Below are 17,406 nucleotides of genomic sequence, written 5' to 3'. Positions count from 1 at the left end.
TTATTCTTTTGCCTTTGAGTGTAGGACACCTTTGATTTGGGTTTTTGATTGCAAACGTATTTATCGATTGTATATTCAATAGCTTTAAGATTTCTCCATAGGAACTCTTACACTCTCTTGAAAGTTTCATGCAGGCATGGAACAAAGCAAAGCCATGGAAGATGATCCAGACAGAGTAGTTTCGATTCCATTGAATGCAGTGGATTCAATAGAATGAAAGAAAATGGCTACAACATCATCTCTTTGATGCTTCCCTACTTGGAGCCATTCGTATAGGTATGGAAGATTGTTGTTTTCATTGTACTTACATCAAAGTATTATATACTTTTTTTGGATCATTTGTATATTTCATTGTAGCCAAAATGTAGAGTTTACTAGAGTGAATAGAGTGAATGTGTGGAAAATGAAAAAGTGGTGAGGCAACAAGGAATGCATGTTGCTAAATCTACAAGAACTACAAGGGTTCGAAGAAACACGAAGGCTGCTTCAAGTTCTTCAAACTTTAAATATCTTGAGACCAAGATAAATGAGTTGATGGAATTACAGATGAGTTTATGTGCATGTGTTGATAATGCACTTGCCATTTACTCAACATAGTTACACAAATAGGCTAAAGGTTTGTATGGCGTTGTGTGTGAGACAAGGCAGAACTAGAGTGTTCTTCAATAGATCTCGAGTGGTTTGGGTGGTGAAGTAAGGGGACTTTTGTTTCTAAGACAAGTAGATTGATGAATTTATTAGTAAATGATATATGGGAATCATTTTGGGTGCTTGGAGCTTGTGATTTGCCAAAGGGATTATCGACTACCATTCTTACAATTGCGAATGAATGTTAGTAGGTTTAATGCCTTGCTACAACAATTGAGTCATTAGATGAATGGTCACAACTGAGGAAGACTTGCTCGGGATGAAACTTATAAGCTACTATTGTCTCGATTATTTTAAAGTGCTTGGGCCAACACCTTTTTATGATAATATATGATTTCTTTTTTGAAGCCTACATCAATCTTAATGTAACAAAGCTAAACCAAGTAAAATGTATTATAGGTACACACAATGTGATACCTCTTTCTTGAGGTTTGATCTATAAAGAGAATTATTCAATCTTGCAATCTAGAGTGAAAACTTTATCAATTTTTGCAATGTAACCATAATTTTCTCTATAGAATGCTTAGTATATGGTTTATTTTTAATATTTAATATTTACATACTTGAACACACACACACACACACACACACACACACACACACACACACACACACACACACACACACACACACACACACACACACACACACACACACACACACACACACACACACACACACACACACACACACACACACACACACACACACACACACACACACACACACACACACACACACACACACATACACACACACACACACACACACACACACACACACACACACACTCGTCCATTGCATTAAGAAAGTAATTGATAATGAAAAAAGCTTTTAGAATCATTTAGATCTCCAATTGTTTCAGACTTAGATCTTCAATTTGTACTTAGAGATTAGCATTTGGATTCGCATTTAGATCATATGAAGATAATTTAGTGTTAAATAATGATAAATGCATATTCATTCATTTGGGCCTCTCTCTCTCTCTCTCTCTCTCTCTCTCCGTGATATTACTAGCCTTCTTTTTGCAAACTTCATTTAATCTACTATATTATATTCTATATTATTATTCTCATAATGGAAAAGATAATTCTTGAATCTCCAATAGGTCTCCACTTGAAATATTAACATTTAATATATATTGCATTATTACTTTCATCATGGCAAGGCTAATTCTTGAATCTCCATCAAATCTCCATTTGAAGCATCGATATAATTTAAATGCATATGCATTGGTTTTGTTTTGTGTGTGTGTGTCTCCATAGCATTTAGGAAAGTAACTGGTAATGAAAAGAGATTTAAGATTCATTTAGATCTCCAATTGTTTCAGACTTAGATCTCCAAATTGTGCTTAGAGAATTGCATTTAGATCATATGAAGAAAAATTAATGTTGGATAATGTTAGATGCATATGCATTCATTTGGGTCTCTTTCCCTCCCTCTCTCTCTATCTCTATTTCTTTATTGTATTATTACTAGCTTTCTTTTTGTGAACTATGTATGCATTGGTTTGTTTGTGTGTGTGTGTGTGTGTGTGTGTGTGTGTGTGTGTGTGTGTGTGTGTGTGTGTGTGTGTGTGTGTGTGTGTGTGTGTGTGTGTGTGTGTGTGTGTGTGTGTGTGTGTGTGTGTGTGTGTGTGTGTGTGTGTGTGTGTGTGTGTGTGTGTGTGTGTGTGTGTGTGTGTGTGTGTGTGTGTGTGTGTGTGTGTGTGTGTGTGTGTGTGTGTGTGTGTGTGTGTGTGTGTGTGTGTGTGTGTGTGTGTGTGTGTGTGTGTGTGTGTGTGTGTGTGTGTGACACCCATCTATAACATTCGAAATATTGGTGTTGGAAATAACTTTGAGAATCATTTACATTTCCAATTGTTTTAAGATAAATATAGTTTTGACTAAATGTTCAAGTATGGTACCAACAAGCCTAAAGTTATAGGAGCATGATATATTCTCACTTACTCACTCTCCCTCCCTCTATGTGTGTGTGTGTGTGTGTGTTTTGTTACTTTCCTTTTATGAACTTCATTTGATCTATCTCTATTTTACTATATTAGTGTTCCTTGCACACTTTACATGCAGGGAATGCTAGCATCATGTGATGAAAGTAATAACTATATTATTCTTGAAAATATAATATCAAGTTAATTTAATATTAATTGTGTGTGCATTGGTTTGGGCCTTTCTCTCTCTCTCTCTCTCTCTCTCTCTCTCTCTCTCTCTCTCTCATCTTAGTGATACCCATCTATAAAATTTGAGAAAGTTATTGGTGTTGGAAATAACTTTGAGAATCCTAAAGTTTTAGGTACTATGCATACTTGTTCAAGTATTATATATTTGAGTTTGAGTTATAGGCATTAGGGGATCGCTTGTTTTGTTGGTTAGGATACTTCTTTTTCTCTCTTTGGATTAGATGTCAAACTATATAAAATATCCAAATATAAACACAAGATCTCCAATTGAAATATTGAAACATTGATTTGGGTTTGTCTTAATTTTGATTTTGACCACTAGTGTTTTTGGTGTGTAGGAACACTATACCAATTTAAATCACTATGTGTTTTTTAATTATGTGATTCTAGATTGATTTTACTTTTAAGTCCTAGTTTAACCATGTGCATCACTATGTATTTTTGAAAATACTAATACCAATCAAGTCTCTCCCTAAAAGAACATATGACCTCTCTTGTCATCATACAGGTTTTGTGGGAATCCAATCAATATGGGTTTTTCACATCAGACAACTAGCAGATATTATGTGTTACATGTTCATAGGCATAGACTCAACTCTACACGACATAGATGATGACAAATTGCTAGGCTTAGGACTCAAATGGTTTAGTTATAGACAAAACATGATCAGATGGGGCAAGGAGAGATATGTTCTACTATACTTGGGTGCTAGAACTTTCACAAAGAGGAGCTTTAAATCATAATAGCTTAATTCATATGAAAGTTGAAAGTTTGATGCATGGCATTCAAGATATGCCTTCACATGTGAAAATTTTAAATGGAAATAATGAATTAATTGAGTAAAAATTTGTTGAAAATTATATTTACAATGCTAGAAATTACTAAAATCTAGAAAGTCCTGTGATTAGACCGTCACATGTTAATAATGTTCCAACTTTTAGTCCCCCAAAGTGGAGGTTTTTGCTCCATTTTGCATTCTTTACCTATAATGGAGGTTCATTTTGCAACTACAATATTGCTATTTCAAGATCCGATTGTGCATTCCATGGGAGTCTTTCAAAGATATGTCAGCGATGTTTAGCTAAATTATGGAGATGTGAAACTCAAGTGCAAGGATCAATTTTGTTTGGCAAACATTGTTGTCGAAATGAAAAAGTAATGTTGCCATTGTTGCAACGTCCAATGTAACCATTCCATGATTTGTTGCATGATATGCATCCTTAGAGTGGAGTATTTAAAAATAATGTATAAACATATAATAGTGCTCTTGCATTTGTGTCGCTTGGTGCCAATGTTGATGAGTTTTTGTCTGTTGCGAGGAATACTTATATCTTTAGCGTGCATGGCTCCATTTATCATCATATAGGCTCTCTACTTCCTAATGTGCAACAACAGGAAATGCCAAGATTTGGACAACTTTATATTTATGATATTGAGCATGATTTATCTAATCGGTTGGTGGTTATGGGTGATTTGCTACCAAATTTACTTGGGGAGCTTCAATCAATGATGCATCGACACAATGTATATGCAAAGCTCTTAGATCAATGGGTATGCAATTGCAAAACAATTCGTTGCATGATTTAATAATGACCATTTTTGGAATTCAACAAACTAATAGAGAGTACTTAGTTCTAATGGCAAAATTGAGGTTACAGCTATCATGGTAGGACAAGGTGACGAGAATACTCTTGATTGTTGAGTCATACATGTTTATAATCGAGATGGACAATGTACTGCCATGTCAAAATTACATAAAGCATATATGCCAATCCTATATTTCCTTCTTTTTCCTATGGATGATGACGGTTGGCATGTAAAGGTGCCTTATAGTAATGTTAATATTTCAATTAATATATATGAATTTTCTAATAAGGAATGTGTTACTCAAATGCAATTTTATGCATTTCAATTCCAAGTGCTTGAAGACATTGAAGTTTGCATGTTGCATGGTGGTTGATTGTTGCAATAATTTATTGTTGATGCTTATTGTAGTATAGAGCAATGCAGGTTGGTTTGGTGTCGTCAAAATCAGTTACTTTTATACTCTGAAGTCTATAAAGGGTTAGTATATATGATGGGAGTGATAGATAATGGGCATGTACAAATTATTGGTGCTTTTATTTGGTAAGGGGTAGTTTTGCCAACTTCGTTTATGAGTGGATCAAGATGCATGTATCAGTTGTATCAAGATGCCATGGCTATAGTGTGGAGTAAGGGGAAACTTAATCTCTTTATAACAATGGCATGCAATCCAAAGTGGTCAAAGATAACTAATGCTTTGTTACTTGGACAGAGTGCTTATGACCATCTTGATTTGATTGCTTGAGTCTTTCATTAAAAACATGTTGATATGATGCATACATTGTTGAAAAAAAACTTGTTTGGAAATGTTGTAGGCTATATTAGTGTGATTGAGTTTCAAAAGCAGGGGTTATTGCATTCTCATACTTTGGTAATTTTGGAGCACCCTTTTAAACCCTATAAAGCGTGTCATTATGATAGATTTGTTTGCATTGATCTTTTGGTAAAGAAAAGTTTCTGGCTTTGTTTGAAACTATCTCAAAATGCAACATCCATGGTCCTTGCAGTGCATTGAATCGAGGAGTCCTTGCATGCATGATGGTCAATGTAATAAAAAATTTCCTCGAAGGTTTGTAAATATGACAATTGTTGATAACTTTGGCTATCCCTTCTACAGAAGATGGGATGATGGAAACACGATCACAATAAAGGGTAACACTATTGATAATTGATGCCTTGTTCTATACAATCTTTACTTAAGTAAAAAATACAGTGCACATATAAATGTTTAGGTATGCTCAAAGGTGGGCAAAGCTGTTAAGTATTTGTACAAGTACATATACAAGGGGCATGATCATGTAAAACCATCAAATTTTCTATTGGAAACTCAAGGCTGAATGGTATGAGCATTTGTGAAGTGGATAAGATCGAGAGTTATTTAGATGCATGATATATTTCTGCTTCTTCAGAAGCATGTTGGTGAACATACGACTATGCATTGCACAATGAGAAGCTTGATATACAGTGGTTGTAGGTGCACTTGTTTGATGAGAATTGTGTGGTGTTTCAAGGTACGAAGAATATATTAGATGTTATGAAAAATGAAGATATTAGGAAAACTACTCTTACAGAATGGTTTGCATGCAATTAATATTCATCCAAAGGCTTGATCTATTCATTATCAAGACTTCCCAATATGCTGGGTGTAGAATGCACAATGAAAAATATAGACCAAGAGAAAGTGTGGAAATACATGCGGTCATATAGACTTTGTGCCTCCTACATGTGGTGAGTGTTATTACTTGTGAACACTCTTAACACTATCTTGACGATGTATGTCTTTGAGGATTTGTATATTGTTGGCAATGTGATGTACAATACTTTTAAGGAGGCTTGCATTGCAAAAGGCATATTGGAGAGTGATGATGAGAGTGCTATGCACTTAGAAGAAGCTACCTTTGTGCAAATTGGTGCCCAGTTTCATGCTTTATTTGTTGCAATTTTGGTCTTCTATGAGCTTTCTCAGTTTGGTTAACTTTGGGACAAGTTTATGATACCAATGGTAGAGGATGTTATGTGTAAATTGTAGCTAGAATGTGTGCAAGTATCTTTTGTAGTTCTACAATGAGAGGCATCTAACATGCCTTTGTTACATCTTCAAGATTTTTTATGCTGGCATAGGTGAAGATTGTCTAACTTTGATGGATTTCCATAACCTCTTTGAACAAATTCTCAGTTGTATGCTAATCCTCTTTTAGAAGATGAATATACATATATAAGATATACTACAGCAACATAGAGTTTGTGTTTCTATGGTGATAATGTTGAATGATGGACATAGAGTTGCACATAACATAGTTATGGATGCTGTTGGTGCAAACTTTGGGGATCTATTCTTTTTTGTTAACCCCAAGCCGAGAAGGCGGAAAGACAAATGAAAAAGCAAAAAGAAGGTGGAAAAGGAGCAAGGATATGCAGACGGGCTCCAAAGCTAAGTCGGGGCCAAAAGCGTAGTTTTAAATAAAAGGTGCCTCAAAAACTCCAAAACTCTTGTAAAAGAGAGCCAGGCTCCCTCCTGTGCCACCTGTAAAAGAATAGTCAAATATAGGCCTAGGCCACAAAGCAAAAAGAGGGAATTAGAAAAAGGGACCTTGCCATAATGGCCAGTCATGTAAAAAAGGATGGGTGCCCATGGGGTTTTAGGATTTGTATATATAAAGTTCAAAAGTGAATGGAAGCTCATTCTTTGGTGTGTGCCCAACAAGAGCTCTTCTCTTCTTCTCTTCTCCTCCTCTCCTTGCTTGTGTGTGCTCTTGAGAGAGGGAGTGATTGTGAGAGTGAGGGAGGGAGTGAGTGGAAGTGAGGGATCAAGGGGGTGAAGCTCTTCATCATCTTCTCTTCTCTTCTCTTCTCTTTCCTTCTTTTGTGCGCACGGCTATGGCGGTTGGAGCTTGGAGAAGGAGGAGGCTTGAGCATGCTTGAGCTAGCATCTAGGATCGTGGAGATACCGCAGTGTGGAAGAGAGGAGGAAACTCATATCAGAATCAAGGTAAGCTCACTACAATCGTAGGATCGAGGGCGCGTCGGCTATGTGAGAGGTAGCCATTAGAGCTCACTTGGAACGCTTGAAACAATAAGTGGTCCGTGGGTCTTGGCAGTTGAGTGAAAGCTCTCACATTTTAGTTCCATTGCCGGGACCACGGATTCAAGCTTGAGTGCTCGCGTGCCCCATATCAAGCATCGAAGTAAGGGATTCTCCCTTGAAATGGAGCTTGAGATAGGTAGGAAGGTTGGGTGTTTTGGTCTTCGAAACAAGTAAGTATTTTGGGTTAGTTTGCTTGTTTGATGATTGGAAAATAGGGAGAAATCATGTCAGTTTGTTGCTTTCGATTCTCGTTGCATTTAGTGTAGGATAGCATTATGAATTCGAACCGGGAAAGGGTAGGGTTTACTATTGCAAACACGGCAAAATAGGGCATAAAACATGCAAAAAATGGCAAAAAGCTAGCTTGGGATGCTTCATGTCGGCAAGTGAATGATTGAGAGTGTCAAAGCCCTGCCCGAGAATAGCATTATGAAATCGAACCAGGAAAGGGTAGGGTTTATTGTTGCAAACACGGCAAAACAGGGCATAAAACATGCAAAAAATGGCAAAAAGCTAGCTTGGGATGCTTAATGTCGGAATGATTGAGAGTGTCAAAGCCCTGCCCGGGAAGGGGTTTAAGGGTTAGGCGGCCAAGGGAGAGCTCATTTGCAACCATTGCAGCGAGAAAGAGAGAGCGAGAAATCGTCATTGCGCGGCATTCATCGCGCCGCGTTCGGCCCGTCCGAATGGCCCTTGTTAAGTTGAGTCCTAGACTCAGCCCTCGGACCCGCCCATTCAGACCTCGACCCGAAAACCCTACTTGGCCCTTGGACTCGGCCCGTCTGAATTACTCGACTCGGCCCATCCGAGTTACTCGACTCGTCCCCGAACTAACACTCGGCCCCAAGTCCTCTCGGCCCAAGTGTCTACTCGACCCAGGATACAATACTCAGCCCTTGGCCCAACATTTGGCTTGGCCTGTCCAAGTTACTCCACTCAGACCTCGGCCTACGAAAAAACTTTTTGCACTCGGAGAGGTGAGATTTGGCCCCCCCGAGTCACCCGCTTGACCCCTGCAATTCGAACCAGTTGGGCCGAGAGTGTGCCCCAACTTAGTCTCAAAGATTTGACTTGACCCAACTGGAGCTTAGCGGCACAACCTGTTCTAAGCCTTCCTGACGCTTAAAGCTCGATTCTGGCGCACCGAGTAGACAAAATCATAAGGCATGGCTGCTTAACAATTTGAGTGGGCTATTGCGATACCTAGAAACCCAGAGACCTAGAGGTAACCTGCCGAGCCATAAAACCCTGATCGAGCCCAAAAGAAATGGCAAGGCAACGTAGCCAAGAGGCCCTAAATCCCTCCTAGATGGCCAGAGAATCAACCTACCAAGCCTATTAGGTCCAAGGGTGCATGAGACGCTTAGAGGCTCTTTGTCGCACTCATCTTGAATTTTCGCACTTAAAGGGCACTTAAGAAAAACTGAAAGCCTGATTGAACATGCGTGCACCAGAAAGAACACCCACACGGAGTGGAGATAACTTGAGAATTACATTTAATAAGTCAAGGAACTCACTTAGATAAGCCACTCAAGGAACCCACAAATAGGAGAGAACCTAGGACGGAGACAAACCATCAACACGCAAAGTAGGACCAAGCAAGCAGTGCAAGCGAAGGGGATTTGACAAACCCACTCAATCCAATTAATAGCTTGGCGAAGCATGAGAACTTGACCATGGCGGAGGAAAGCTTGGACCTCAGGTCTAACGAGGAACTTGACTTGGGCATCTTCGTAGAGGCTATTTAGCAATTGGTCAGCAGCTACGATGCACACACCCGATATGAGCACCGCGGTCGGACAGCAAATGCTATCATCGCAAATTTAGAAGAAGGGAGGAAGCTAGTCCATAAGGCATTGCAAGGCATAGCCCGTACCGTAGAGACCAGAGGTCAGGAGCCAAAGGCAAAGCATGGAGTTGCGTGAGGTACAACGAGTGCTGAACTTAGCTGGCAGAAACCGAACGGATCACGAGAGAGCCCTAGAAGGAGACTTAACGCTAAGCGAACTTCTTATGAAGCACTTGTTAGACAACACCGCAGCAGAGCAAAGTGCTGCAGCGTTAGCAACCTCACTGCTGGCAGGGTTAGGAGCAACCCAAGGCTCTAAGAGCTTAGTCTAAAATCCCGATAGTCGCAAAGTAGCTCGACAAGTACCAACCCCATGACGACTCGTATAGCTTTGTAGAGTAGTTCGAGCAAGTCTGCGAAGCCAACGGCCTTAGCGACCTGACTCAGAGTTCTCAAGTGTTCGGACTCTGCTTAGGTGACAAGGGCGGAACCTGGTATACAAGTTTAGACGCTGCAGAGCAGGCAAACTTCAACAGCCTCAAGGATCTCTTCATTAAGAGATTTGCCGAGCCTAGATACTCCGACAATCTACTGGTGTGATTGATGAATGTCAACCAGAAAGAGAAGGAGGATATTCGCGATTACGTCACCCACGTAAGGAGCCTCTTCAAGAGGATCCCTACAGGTGAACTGTCAAGATTGTGGGAGAGAAGGAAGGAGTCTCACTTATAGCTTTCTTGCTTGCACAGTGGGGGAATACACACAGAGCTGGAGGTTGAAAACAGTTTTCCTCTTCTTAGTTGTGTAAGCCAAAAGAACTCTAGTACAAATAAATAGAAGAACCCTATATATGGGTCTCAAACCAAACTCAACTAACTAAGGTGGCATACTAACTGAGCCACGAACTAGAGTAGATAAGGATAGCTATCATGTAGCTATTATTCATTGGCGGTGTACCAACCGCGTCTGCAACAACTGACAAGTCGGTGACATAATACACAACGGTCACCCTGGCGTATCACGAGTGGAGCTCGATATCTCAACACTCCCCCTCGAGCTCAACCCCAATTCCTGCACACCAAGCAGGTCTCTGAACTTACGCAGCTTCTCTGCACCCAATGCCTTCGTGAATATGTCAGCTACCTGATCCTCTGTGCTGACATAAACTAGATCAATCAGACCTAGTAAAACCCTCTCTCGCACATAGTGATAATGCACCTCAATGTGCTTTGTTCTAGCATGATAGACTGGGTTATTTGCCAAGTATATACTACTCATGTTGTCACAATAAATGACAACTAGCCCATCTGTAGACTGATGCATATCATAAAGTAGCTTATGCAACCAAGCTACCTCACATGCAGCCATTGCTGTACCCCTGTACTCAGCCTCTGTGCTCGACAAGGCAACTGTAGGCTGTTTCTTGCTGCTCCAAGTGACTGCAGCACTCCCAAAAGAGAACACATATCCACTGGTAGATCGTCTATTAGAAATACTACCAGCCCAATCAGCATCAGTGTATCCATGTAACTGTATCTGAACCCCAGTCTCATAAAATAGTCCATACTGCAATGTGGACTTCACATACCTGAGTATGCGTCTAGCCGCATCCAAATGTGGTTTCCTTGGAGCATGCATAAACTGACTTACCAATCCAACATCATAGCTCAAATCTGGCCTGGTAATAGTCATATAAATCAAACTTCCTACTATGCGTCCGTACATAGTAGGGTCTTCTAGAAGCCCACCTGCATCTGTGCTCAGCTTCACATTCTGCTCCAAAGGAACTGAAATAGGTTTACAGCCTGTCATCCCATATTTGGACAGCATGTCCAATCCATACTGCCTCTGCAAGAGCTGTATCCCACTTGGTGATCTAATCACCTCAATGCCCAAGAAATAACGTAGCTCTCCCAAATCCTTCATCTCAAACTTCTGCTTCAATAGCATTTTCACATGAAGGATATCTTCATCACTGTCACCTATCATAATCAAATCATCAACATAAAGTAGCATAATTCCTTTCTCTGTTTTTCTCACATAAAGTGAGAAATCTGCCTTGGAAATCTGAAAGCCAATAATGACAAGATATTGTCCTATCTTGTCAGACCATGCTCTAGGTGCTTGCTTCAAGCCATACAAGGCTTTCTTCAACCTGCAAACAAACTCAGGATGAACAGCATGCACATAACCTGGTGGCTGCTCCATCTAGACCTCTTCTTGCAAATCACCATGCAAGAAGGCATTCTTTACGTCCATCTGATGTAAAGACCATACCTTTGATGCAGCTATAGCAATGACTGCTCTTACGGTTGCCATCCTTGCAACCGGACTGAATGTTTCTTCATAGTCAATGCCATATGTTTGTGCATATCCCTTGACTACTAATCTTGCCTTGTATCTGTTCACAGAACCATCTGCATTGTGCTTCACCTTATAAACCCACTTAAAGCCAATTGCATTTTTACCTTTAGGCAAAGGTACCAATTTCCATGTAGCATTTGCTTCCAAGGCATCCATTTCTTTATCCATGGCTTTCTCCCATTTTTCTTTTCCCATGGCTTGCTCAAAAGAAGTGGGTTCTAGTTCCTGTATCACTTTGACCATATATGCATAGTGAATGGCTGTAAATCCATCATATTTCAGCCTATCCACAGGATACCTAGCTCTCTAGACCTACACAAAGTAGGTTCACTCCCAGGTGCTCTCAAAACATCCCTGGTCTTCCTTACTCCAGGTGTAACAATAGAAGGAATACCCAACTCATCATCAATGCTCTGTTCTGAGCCACTGGATTCACCATCCACATAAGAGTGACCTGCATTCACATCAAACATGGGCTGATCAACCTTCTCTTTTCCTTTTCGTGATACCTGCATACCACTATTTGCATTACTTTGAGAAGATTCTCCTGATCTCAATCTGCCTGTCCATGGTGAAGAATGTGAACCACTGCTAGAGGACGCTCCAGGTCCACTAATATTTTGTGACTGCTGCTGTGAATTCTGTGCAGCATTACCATTTTGTGCATCTACATCATCAATCACATTTATTGGTTTATACCAGCTACTCATCTCATCAAAAACAACATCTCTGCTCACTATAAACTTACGAGTAGAAGGGTTATAGCATCTATACCCTTTTTGCTGCAGAGAGTAACTAATAAAGATGCACTTCTCAGCTTTTGGATCCAACTTGGATCTCAACTCATCTGGCACATGTACATAGGCAATGCAACCAAAAATTTTCAAATGAGAAATATCTGGTTTCCTACCAGTATACCTCTCCTATGGAGTCATTCCATGTATTGCTGCAGTGGGAGTCCTGTTCATTATGTAGACTGCTGTAGCAACTGCTTCAGCCCAATAAAAATCTGGCAAGTCTTTTTCATTGAGCATGGCATGAGATACCTCTCCAATATGCCTGTTTTTCCTTTCTGCAATTCCATTTTGTTGTGGGGTATGACTGCATGAATATTGCTGCTTTATGCCATGCTCCTGCAGGAACCTTGCAAACTCATTTGAGAGGTACTCTCCCCCTCCATCTGACCTTAGGCATTTTATTTGCAGGCCTGTTTCTTTTTCAACCATAGCTTTAAGGGTTTTGAAGTGCCCAAAAACTTCACTTTTCTTTTTTATAAAATACACCCAAACTTTTATGCTATAGTCATCAATAAAAGTGAAAAAATAATGACAGCCTCCAAGAGATGCAGCTTTAGTAGTCCACACATCAGAGTGGATTAATTCCAATGGCTTCTCACTCTCTTGAACATGTCTAGGAAATGGTTTCCTTGCCTATTTTCCAAACTGACAGGCTTCACATACCTTATACATTTCTGCAACCTTGAATTTGGGCAATCCTGCAATAATATTTTGGGCCTGCATTGATTTAAGTCGCTGTACATTAACATGACCAATGCGTTTATGCCAGATATCAATATTTGCACTACACCGGTCCCATGTGCAAACATTGCTGCACTCAATTCAGGCATGTCTGCATCCAACGTAAACATTCTGCCATTCTTCTTTCCTTTTGCTATCAAGCGACCTTTATTTTTCATATCCTCAACAAAGCATCCATGAGGATTAAATTTGACCTGCAAGCCCTGCTCAACCATTTGACCAACAGAAAGTAGATTCTTGGTGATATTCGGGACATGAAATACATCGGACAGGTATTTCTTTTTCCCATCCTGCATAGACAAAGGAATTTTTCCAATCTGCACAATAGGATGTGCAGTATCATCACCAGTCTCCACAAATCCTGGTTTTTCCATTTTCCTTGCATCCTCCATCCATTCTGCATGACCTGTCATGTGGTTTGATGCACCTGAGTCAACATACCATACATCATTGCTTTCTTCTGCACTTGTCACAGAATTGTTCATGTGTTGCACCATAAACAAGTGCTCATTTCTGTCATCACCCTGTCTACTAGAAGATGCATAATTCCCTTGTTGCAGTTTTCCATTCATGATGTCATTCTGCTTTTTATAGTAGTCTTTAGCCATATGACCCATTTTACCATAGTAGTAGCATTCAACATTACTGTTTGCATTTTGGCCTCTTTGCCATCCACCACGACCTCTTTGGCTCCCCCTGCCTCTAGAGTTACCACGTCCTCCTCTATAGGACTGGTTTTCTTGAGTTTGCTACATATTCTGATTTCTACCACGGCCTCCATATCTGCCTCCTCTACCTCTGCCTCTACCTCTTTAAGCATTTGAGTAGAAGACAACTTCTTTTGAAGTTCCTCCTGAAGAAGATGCACCACCATTTCTCTGCTCCTTAGAAATTAGAAGAGCAATCAACTCCTCAAAATCAGGAAATCTTTCACAGACGGAAATGGATGTTCGGAACTGTGCATAATCCTTTCCTAGACCATTCAAGGTCACAGAAACTAAATCATCATCTTCCACTGGCGACCCAATGGAAGCAAGTGCATCTGCAATCTTCTTCACCTTCATGTGGTAGTCATTGATGCTCATATTTTCTCTTTGCACATTGTGCAACTCTTGCTTGAGCTGCATTTTCCTGGCTTGCGTATTTGTGCTATACATTTTTGACAAAGTATCCCATGCCTCCTTTGGCGTACTTGCATCTTGAATATGCACAATCATAGAGTCTGAAATGCTGATAGACAGCCAGTACATAACTTTTCTGGCTCTCTCATGCCATGCTTTAAATGCCTGCATTTGTTGTTGATTGGGAACATCAGGAAGAACTGGTTCTTCTTCATTTCCTGCAACAAATTCCCAATATCCTTTTCCCATAGGGAAATTCGTCATTCTAAACTTCCATGCTTGGAAGTTGTTCTTGTCAAGCTTTTCAGTGACAATCTGTGAGAGAGAATCAGACGCCATTACAAAACACTGCAAAAAATTCTGTCACTGCAAAGAACACAGCTTCAGCCTCACAAAGGCAAATCTGCAAAACTGACGAAAGTGGTATTTGACCACACAGTCATTTCCCAGTGACGATTTTGCATCAACAGGCAACAGGGATGATTCTGTAACTCCCAATGTCTTTGCGCACAAGCATACGATGCAATTTCTATAGTAACTTTTCACCGACTTGTAGAACAGTGGCTGCACAGCATAAAATTGGGCCTTTTCCTGAGTGCGTGCAGAAAACTTCTGCCTCCAAAACAGGCCCCGAAATGGCCTCAAATAAAAAAAACAAGGTCTCCGCAATGTACTACCCCATATACTGCTATCTCGCTTCACTGCGAAGGGCGTCTCAACCTAAGACAATGCACTCCTGCACTTTCTGACTATGCTATCTGCAGAGATCTGCTCCCAAAATAGAAAATGAAAGCAACACTGCTCCTCTTACCAGAACACCGTGAGCTTGGCTTGCTTTCTTGAGCTCCTTACCACGAACAAGGCTATATATACCATGTCAAGATTGTGGGAGAGAAGGAAGGAGTCTCACTTGTAGCTTTCTTGCTTGCACAATGGGGGAATACACACAGAGGTGGAGGCTGAAAACAGTTTTCCTCTTCTTAGTTGTGTAAGCCAAAAGAACTCTAGTACACAGAAATAGAAGAACCCTATATATGGGTCTCAAACTAAACTCAACTAACTAAGGTGGCATACTAACTGAGCCACGAAATAGAGTAGATAAGGATAGCTATCATGTAGCTATTATTCATTGGCGGTGTACCAACCGCGTTTGCAACTAACAAGTCGGTGACATAAATACACAACGGTCACCCTGGCGTATCATGAGTGGAGCTCGATATCTCAACATGAACGACTAACTGAAAGAGTAGTTTCAATTGTGTTCATCAGCGGAATTCGAAACAAGGAACTGTATAAAGATTTGGCAGCCAACTCGAGCTTGTAGTGAGACACGCTAGCTAGGGTTTTTGAGGAAGCTATCAGAGTTGACGATCAACTGAAAGAGAGGAGCTCCAGGAACTCCAATTCAGAAGAAACCAGCTCGCGAGGTTTGGAAAGAGCACCAATCTTTGGTGAGTGACCCGCACCATCATCCCAAGATAAGGGGAAGGCCACCGAGACGAGAACCACGACTTGGCTGACATCAAGATGGAGATAGTCAAGCTGCAAGACATGTGGAGATAACCAACGCGGCCACACATCCAATGTGTGTATTGTGGCAGAAATCATTTGCCAGCCGAGTGTCAAGACCCTCGATCGAGACGTTGCACTAACTGCAGCAGGTTCGGTCACGACGCTATGCACTACAGATTGCCCAGGAGACTTTTGTACTCCCAACCATATGGTTAGCCTTACCTAGCAAACAGACCACAACCACTTTTCGAAAGGGGAGCTCCATTGGCCCTTCCTACGCCTAACGACATGAAGCCGGCTGTCCCTAGGATGGACATAAACCCCACAGGTATACCTAGGCCGCCTGGTCCCTATGTGACCCATCCACTGAGTGACGCTCCAATCCACTACGTGGAAGATCCAAATGAGGAAGTTACTTACTTATACCCTTATATCTCTCACGACGAGGAGGGTAATACCGTCCTCATGGACTATCGATCAGTACTAGTGATGGCGTTAGGAAGGGGACGAGGTAGAGGCCTAGGGGGCAGACGCAAGATCCAATCATCTGTTGGATCTGTTGATACCCAGGCCATGTCTCATCGCGTTGCCCAGAAAGGGAGCAGTAGAACAGAGACAAGGCTGAACTAAGGTGTGTAGAGTGTGGAATCACCCACCTCTTCATCGATTGCCTAAAGCGAAAACCTTCTACAAATTCAACCAAAGTACCATATGTCCCATTGGGGCTATTCGGCGTCAAGAACCTTGATGGGGAGGCCACGCCCATCCCATTGTGGGTCATGACCCGTGCCCAGATAAAGCAATCCGACATATCTCTACCAAGGCCTAGCAACCTCGATGTAGCCTCGACGGGAAAAAAGAGCCGCAGGCGAAGGAAGAGGAGGCCGGAGGCTAAGACCGCACTGAAAGTTGAGAGTGCTACAACTCTACCTGTTGGAAAGAAGGTCGAGGACACAGAGACGAAAACTTCACCCCCTAAGACAGCCGAAAAGGAGAGTGCCAAGGTAGCGGAGTACCCGCGTCCAAAGAGCCAACTCGAGGCCATAGAGAAGGTGAGGGAGTGGGTAAAAGAGGCACAAGAGCACTTAAGAGACACTGAGCCCATCCTAGAGGATGGGAGCGAGGATCTCATCAGCATGACCACGACAGACTCACCCCCTCAACCAAAGTCAGGAAGGGCAACTGCACCCTAGACAACACCCCTTAGGGCAAGCCTTGATGCTGAAGGCCCACAAATTAGTCACGGCCATTGGCCAGGACAATTCGGCACAGGAGAGGGATGAGCAATCGACAGCCTCCTCACCACGCTAGTGACCACCCCAGTGATGCTAAGCCTAGGAGACCTGCTTAAGCAGCACCCCACCCTATGGCAAAACCTCAAGCAGTGGGTCGAGGAGTCACAAGAACAGGCGTCAGATTTGCAGGATCAAGACGCAGAAACACAAATACCGAGTCTAATGCTACACTCTGTGCCAAAATCCTTGCACATTAACACTTTCTGGGAAGGCACCGAGATACATGCAGTGTTACCAGTCCTAGCCTTAGGAGACACAACAAGAAAGGGGATCATAGACACGGGAGCCGT

This window comes from Lygodium microphyllum, chromosome 3 (assembly GCF_053477565.2).
Source record: "Lygodium microphyllum isolate KBCC chromosome 3, Lygodium_microphyllum_v1.1.10, whole genome shotgun sequence".
In the NCBI taxonomy this organism is placed as follows: Eukaryota; Viridiplantae; Streptophyta; class Polypodiopsida; order Schizaeales; family Lygodiaceae; genus Lygodium; species Lygodium microphyllum.
The sequence above is the reverse complement of the archived record's forward strand: the minus strand, read 5'-3'. Positions refer to the sequence as shown.